The sequence below is a fragment of the Corylus avellana genome, chromosome ca7, assembly GCF_901000735.1.
Source record: "Corylus avellana chromosome ca7, CavTom2PMs-1.0".
Classification (NCBI taxonomy): Eukaryota; Viridiplantae; Streptophyta; class Magnoliopsida; order Fagales; family Betulaceae; genus Corylus; species Corylus avellana.
In genome coordinates, this window is record NC_081547.1 from 5224288 (window position 1) to 5230778 (window position 6491).

General features: G+C 33.0%; 1 pseudogene; it reads left to right on the forward strand.

Moving 5' to 3' along the window:
* The first annotated feature begins 2855 nt into the window (after positions 1-2855).
* On the forward strand, positions 2856-4243 carry LOC132188250 (acidic endochitinase-like; annotated as a pseudogene).
* The last annotated feature ends 2248 nt before the right edge of the window (positions 4244-6491 follow it).

A 6491-nucleotide genomic window follows, 5' to 3' on the forward strand; every position in this document is an offset into this window, starting at 1 on the left:
CAAATAATATATTATATATTATATATCCCTTGGTTCTTTCGATGCCTTTGCTGATTTTTTGGTTTTTTCAAAAATCAACCTATAAATTTGACAATACAATATGTTCCCGTGGAACATGTTGTGTGATTTTTTTAATTAAACTATCGTTTTCCTTTGCGATTTGACCCTTCCGATGTTGATGCTAAAATGGATATAAAAAAAAAAAAAACAAAAAATGCACATGTTATGTAGAAAATTATGTTTTAATACCCAAAAACCTTAGGGCTTGTTTGGCAATTCTCTTTATTCTTTTTTATTTTTAAAAAATAATTGTAAAATCAGTTTTTGTGGTGGACTTAAATTACAAATCATTTATTCCTGTATAAAAAATAATTTAGAGGTCATGGGAGTATGCCAAAATAACAATTTAATTCATGTAGTCAAAACACTAGAGAGTTTTCGTTAATGTATTATGTCAGCACTAATAAATGACGAACCACTTATTTTATTTTTTGTAAAAAAATAAAAAAAGAATTGATTTTTTAATATATATATATATTTTTTAATTAAGAGTGATGTGTCATCATTTTATAGGTGCTAACATAGCACACTAATGAAATTCATCAAGCGTTTTTAAGCACTTACATCTCGCTTTCTAATTTGTTTAAATAGTTATTTTGAAGAGCCAAAATGCTAAATTGACTATTTTTAGCTTTATATTCGGTTTGTAAGTTTGAAAAGTGTGAACAACTCCACATATTTGGTGAGTACTATTCACTCACCTAGTAGGCTAATATTGAAAAAAAAAAAGAAAAAAAAAAGTGACCATTCTCTCTCCTCGATCCCAATATTATTTTATATCTTCTTCTCTATCTCTCTCCGATCCCCAAACCTTTATGAAAAATATTACCGTTAGAAAAATTATAACTTTTAAAAATATGGTTGTTAGGACAAAACAACATTTTTAAATATATAAATAATGTTGGAGAAAAAATAAACAAATTTTTAAAAGAAATATTTAAACCGAATCCCAATTAAGTTTGAGCCCAATATTGGTACTTAACCAAAAAAAAAAAAAAAAAAAGACTAAAATAAGAAAATGTGATTTAATCAAAATAAAAAATAAATTTGAAGAACGTGAGAGAAAACATGCTGCAAATTAAGATGATTCTTGAGCAGGACCCACATGATGGAGATCAAGGACTTCCTTTCGACCACGTTTTTTTATTTTTTTTTAATATTATCAGGACCATTTTTTTTTTAGTAAGTATTATCATGGACCACGACCTTTTTTTTTTTTTTTTAGTATTATCACTTATCAGGACCACTTTTGTTTTGTAAGTATTACTTTCTTGCAATTGCGGATGGGTCTAATTAGAATCTGTTTGATATTGCGTTTGAAAAATAGAATAACATTTTTTGGCAAAAGTTTTGTTTTTAAGTTTTTGCTAAAAATGCGTTTTGGCCATTTTTAGGCTTTTTTGACCATTAAAAACGCTTTTAATTTTTTTTACCAAACAAATACTTTTTTCTTTAAACGAACTTTTTGAGTGTGAAACGCACTTTTATGCCACTCAAACGTAATCCCAAATAAGCCTTTAAAGTATGTTTGATGCTGCAAGTTTATAAATTAAAAGTGTGATTTTAAATTAAATTTTTGAAAATGTATTGTTGGGAGTACATTTTAAAAAATTGTGATTCAAACACATGGAAAAATTAACATTTTCAAATCGTAGGCTTTATATAGCGATTTTATCAAATATTTAACTGTATTTATAAAAAAAAAAAATAAGGTTTTGAACAAACTCTTAATTAATACCCAATAAATGTGAGAACCAACCAGCCCACTATTAGATTAGAGCCACGTGACAGAGAAAGTTGATAAAAGAAGCTGGAAGTACATAGCATGATATATGGTGGAAAATATGGTGCACGGGCAATTGGTTTTGACAATAAAGGATTTGGGCTATGTACAAATTAAGAAATAATATTTAAATAAATTAGTGAAAGTTGATAGTTAAAAATAGCGACACAAATCAGATGTATATGTTTTAAAAAAGAGAATAATTAAAATAGAAAAATATGATTATGATAAGCTGGATGTGAATAGGATTATTATTTTTAATTGTATTTATTTTCCTTTTAAGTTGACTAGCATATATATATATATATATATATATATATATATATATAGGGTTGAAACAGTAATGATCTTATCTACGCGTACGTACACAAAGAAAAAGATGAAAACTAAACTCTTCTGGAGTTAATTAATAATTAAGTTTATCTCTTCACTTGCTTTTCACATGTTATATGTGTTATATACTTTAATCCTTCTTATTGGTATTAGCGCTCTTATTCGGCGCCCCGAGGAATAGAAAATATATCATCTCGATCGGCCGGCCTGACAATTTCCTATAATTATATAGTTAAAAATAGAGCGCTAATGGGCATATTTAGGGTACTTGATCAAGAAAGCGAATAGTTAAAAATAGAGACCAAAAAATAGATAATTAATATATATATATAAAATGGAGAGTAAATTATTACGATAATTAAGTTGCATGTGAATAGGATTTTTTTTTTTTTATTGTATTTATTTCCTTTTAAGTTGACTAGCATATTCATTTTTATTGTTGGGTACATAATGGGATTCTGGGATAGACCATTCTGTAATTAAGCACTTGAGGAAATTAAACATGTATTTTCACTAGAAATATAAATGAAGTTAGCCTATTAAACTTTATTAAGTCATTTGTCAAATTTTAGGGTTGAGATAGTAATTTCCTCTACACACAAAAAAGAATCTGATACTCTCTCCTTTTATGCCTATAAATAGATATTCCTTCACCATCGATTCTCAAGCAAAGCACCAAGTAAGCAAATTATCACACTACTAGTAATGGCTCGGCAATTACTCACCCCCCCATTAGCCTTGTTCTACGTTTTACTCATGATTGTCCTGATCAATGGCTCACAAGCCGCTGGCATAATCTCGGTGTACTGGGGCCAAAATGCAAGTGAGGGCACTTTAGCTGATGCTTGCGGTACTAGTAGCAATTATAGTATTGTGAACATAGCTTTCCTATCCAAATTTGGCGATGGCACCGCCACGCTCAACCTATCCGGCCATTGTGACGCAACCACTAATGGGTGCACCGGTTTAGGCAACGACATCAAAGCTTGTCAAAAACAAAATATCAAAGTCATGCTTTCTATTGGAGGCCACAACGGAAGTGGTAGCTACCACCTTTCCTCAGCTGCTGACGCCAGGCAAGCATTGCTAGCTAATTTTCATTATATTCTTATTGAGACATTATATTTCAAATAGGAAAATAGAAAAGTTAATTTGGGTTTTTCTGTATTTCCTTTCCTCTTTCCCTTTCCTCTTTCTTCAAGTATATATATAGGGATCGAATGAATAGTGCACGTTCATTGATATTTGGTGCATGTGCATGCAGTAGTTTTGCAACCTATTTGTGGGACCATTATCTTGGGGGCGAATCTTACTGTGACCGTCCGTTTGGTGATGCGGTCCTTGATGGCGTTGACTTCGCTATTGAAAAAGAGAGCGAGTACTGGGACGAGGTGGCAAGGAAGCTCTCAAGTTTTTACACGCAGCAGACGAAGAAGGCCTACTTATTAACTGCGGCTCCACAATGTCCTTTTCCAGACCCTCATCTAAAAGATGCAATAGACACTCGCCTGTTTGACTACATTTCGGTCCAATTTTACAACAGGAGTGCGAGTTTAAGTACAATTTCGATAAAGTTAAGGCTTCTATTGAAAAATGGGTTACTCACATCAAAGATTTTAAGAGTTTATTACTTTTGGGGTTCCCTGCAGCCAAAGAAGCAGCTGATAGTGGCTACGTGAAGCCCCATGCTCTTGTAGAGCAGGAGTTAAAAGTGATTGATCATGATAATCCAAAATACGGGGGTGTTACGCTTTGGAATAGGTATTATGACAAATTGAGTAACTTTAGCTCAATTATTAAGCCCTATGTTTGAACTTTGAACTACTCCTCAGATCGATCGTGTTAACGTAAAACTACCTGCGCGCATTTGGGTGTCTACTCTGCAGCCTTTGTAATCTTTCATCATTTCCTTTGTCATCGATCTTTTTAAGTTTGTCGTTATCTTCAATAAGCAGGTAGCTAGCTAGTGAATTATAATTTGATATGTATTCTACCAAACTTGTGAGATGAGACTACTTATATCTCATTAATCAATAAAAAGATGCACCAGCTGGTGTTTCTTGTCAATGATCTTAACATGACATGTTACTTCAAAAAGTCTAATTGCATGCCCTAACCCTCGATCCCAAACTTGCAATCTCCTTTAGGTAATTATAATATTTTTGCTACTCAAAAACTATTTTTAACTTTTAAAATTGTAATATCATGGGGTTGCCCCTAAGTTGTTGAGATCCTTTACAATACTTACGATTGTAAGAGGTGCAATCTGCCAAATCATGGCTATTCATCACAACGAATTGCCCGGCCAACAGCTTCTACGTCATCAATTTAGATTAAGAGCATATTTAAGATTGTATTTGAGAAATAGAGCTTTTAAGTCAAAAAAGCCTTCTAAAAACGTTTCATTTTTAAACTTATGCCAAAAATGCGTTTTGTCATTTTTAAGAGTAAAAAAGTCAAACAAGTACTTTTAGAGTTTTTTACCAAATATGTCAGCTTTTTGTGTGACATAACTTTTTATGTTTTAAAAGTACTTTTTAAGCTCTCTAACGCAATTCGAAACAAATTTTAAATAGTGTTAAGTGCCTTTGAGTTACTTGTAATATGCCTTAATATCAAATGATCATCTCGATTTTGAAAAGTGCTGTAAATTGTACCTATCTTAAGCTTAAATATCAAGATGGTACGTCTATCCATAGTTTTAATGGGGAAACACATCAAACTAGTCATAAACTGTCATATGGCCCATATGGGACATGTCACGTTTTGATAGGACTATATAGGAGTTGATGACGTGGATCATTGTTAATTTTATGAACGGAATATAGATGAACGTACTATCTACGTACATTTATTGAATGTATGTGTACAAGTACCATGCATCTGTGATAATTTTATAGAGGATTATATTTGATTTTGGGTTAAACCATATGTACCAAAAAAGTCAATTACCCCTAAAAATTAACTTGAACCCAAACATATATATTCAAAACCGTAGTTAAATATCCACATTTTTTAGGTACTTGTCTGGGAATGGACATTGTGGGTGGTGACGAGGTTAGCCACACCTTCCTCCCTCCTCAAAAACAATGGCAATATTCTCTTGGCAACAGCACCATAATACCAAATTCCAATATAGTAAGTTACGAAAATTACTTAACAGGGCGGTACGTATCTCCGAGTCTGCTGGGTTCTGGGCCTCTTTCGGTAGGTTTAAGACTCAAGTGACCAAGTCCCTTGCTGGGTTCGGACATAGAGATTGAGGGCTCCTGGGCTTGAGGGCTTGGGCCATGTTTCCTAAATCCGGTTGGGTCTTCTCTCGGGTATGGGCCTTATTGTTACTTAGGTGATTCATGGGCGGGCTGCCGGTCATACTTATAAGAGTTCCCCAAATCTCTTGGATATATGGTTAGTAAAACTGTAAAATCCATCTATGGGAATTTAGAGGTGTGTTTTCCTAGGCTTCAAGGTGGGCTTTAGCTCGAGCTTCATGGATATAAGGTTAGTAAAACTGTAAAATCCATCTATAACATAAGAGTTTGAAGTATTTCTCGATCCTACAAGAGTCTCTAATTCCCTTGACCATAAGTGAATTTGACAAATTAAGGGGTGGAATGACCTTTATATTCCCTAAACTCTTAAGTAATTATGATATTTCAAATGTTTAAATGACATGGCAACATATTCACCACATGATATTATGTATACAGTTAGATCAGCAAAATAAAATCTTGACCATAAAATAACTTGAAATGGAGAAGATGTTTAGATAAAATGATACATCTTATTTTCTAGTTTAATAAGTTTGCAATGTCATACTTCTCATTAAGTTTGGAGTCAAATCAGACGAAAAATGGGTAGAAGCCTAGAACCACATGTCTCATTGATGATAATTATTGATTGGACTTTCTTCCTTCTTTTCCACTTGGGCTACTAATTAAGTTTGATATGGGGAAAAGAAATATCACAAACTCATTAACAGCTGCAAATTTCTCAACAACATAATTCAAACAGTACTGCTTTTGATTTTGGAATATCTGTAATATTACCACTGCGGTCATCTTCTTAATTAATTACTTCTATATATGCTTAGAAGACTAATTCTTAGTAAAAGGCAAAACTTATACGTGTAGATACCCATTAATGCCTGCGCGCAGGCTGCAGCTGCACGAGAAGAACTGGCGCGGCCTGGATCGACGAGGTTCAATATTGGTTCCATGCATCCACGTGTCGACGTACGTGTTCATAAAATTTGAGTTGATAAGGTTTTTGGCAAAAATGTTGACAAGAATGCTCTGTGGAACACGTTTCTTTT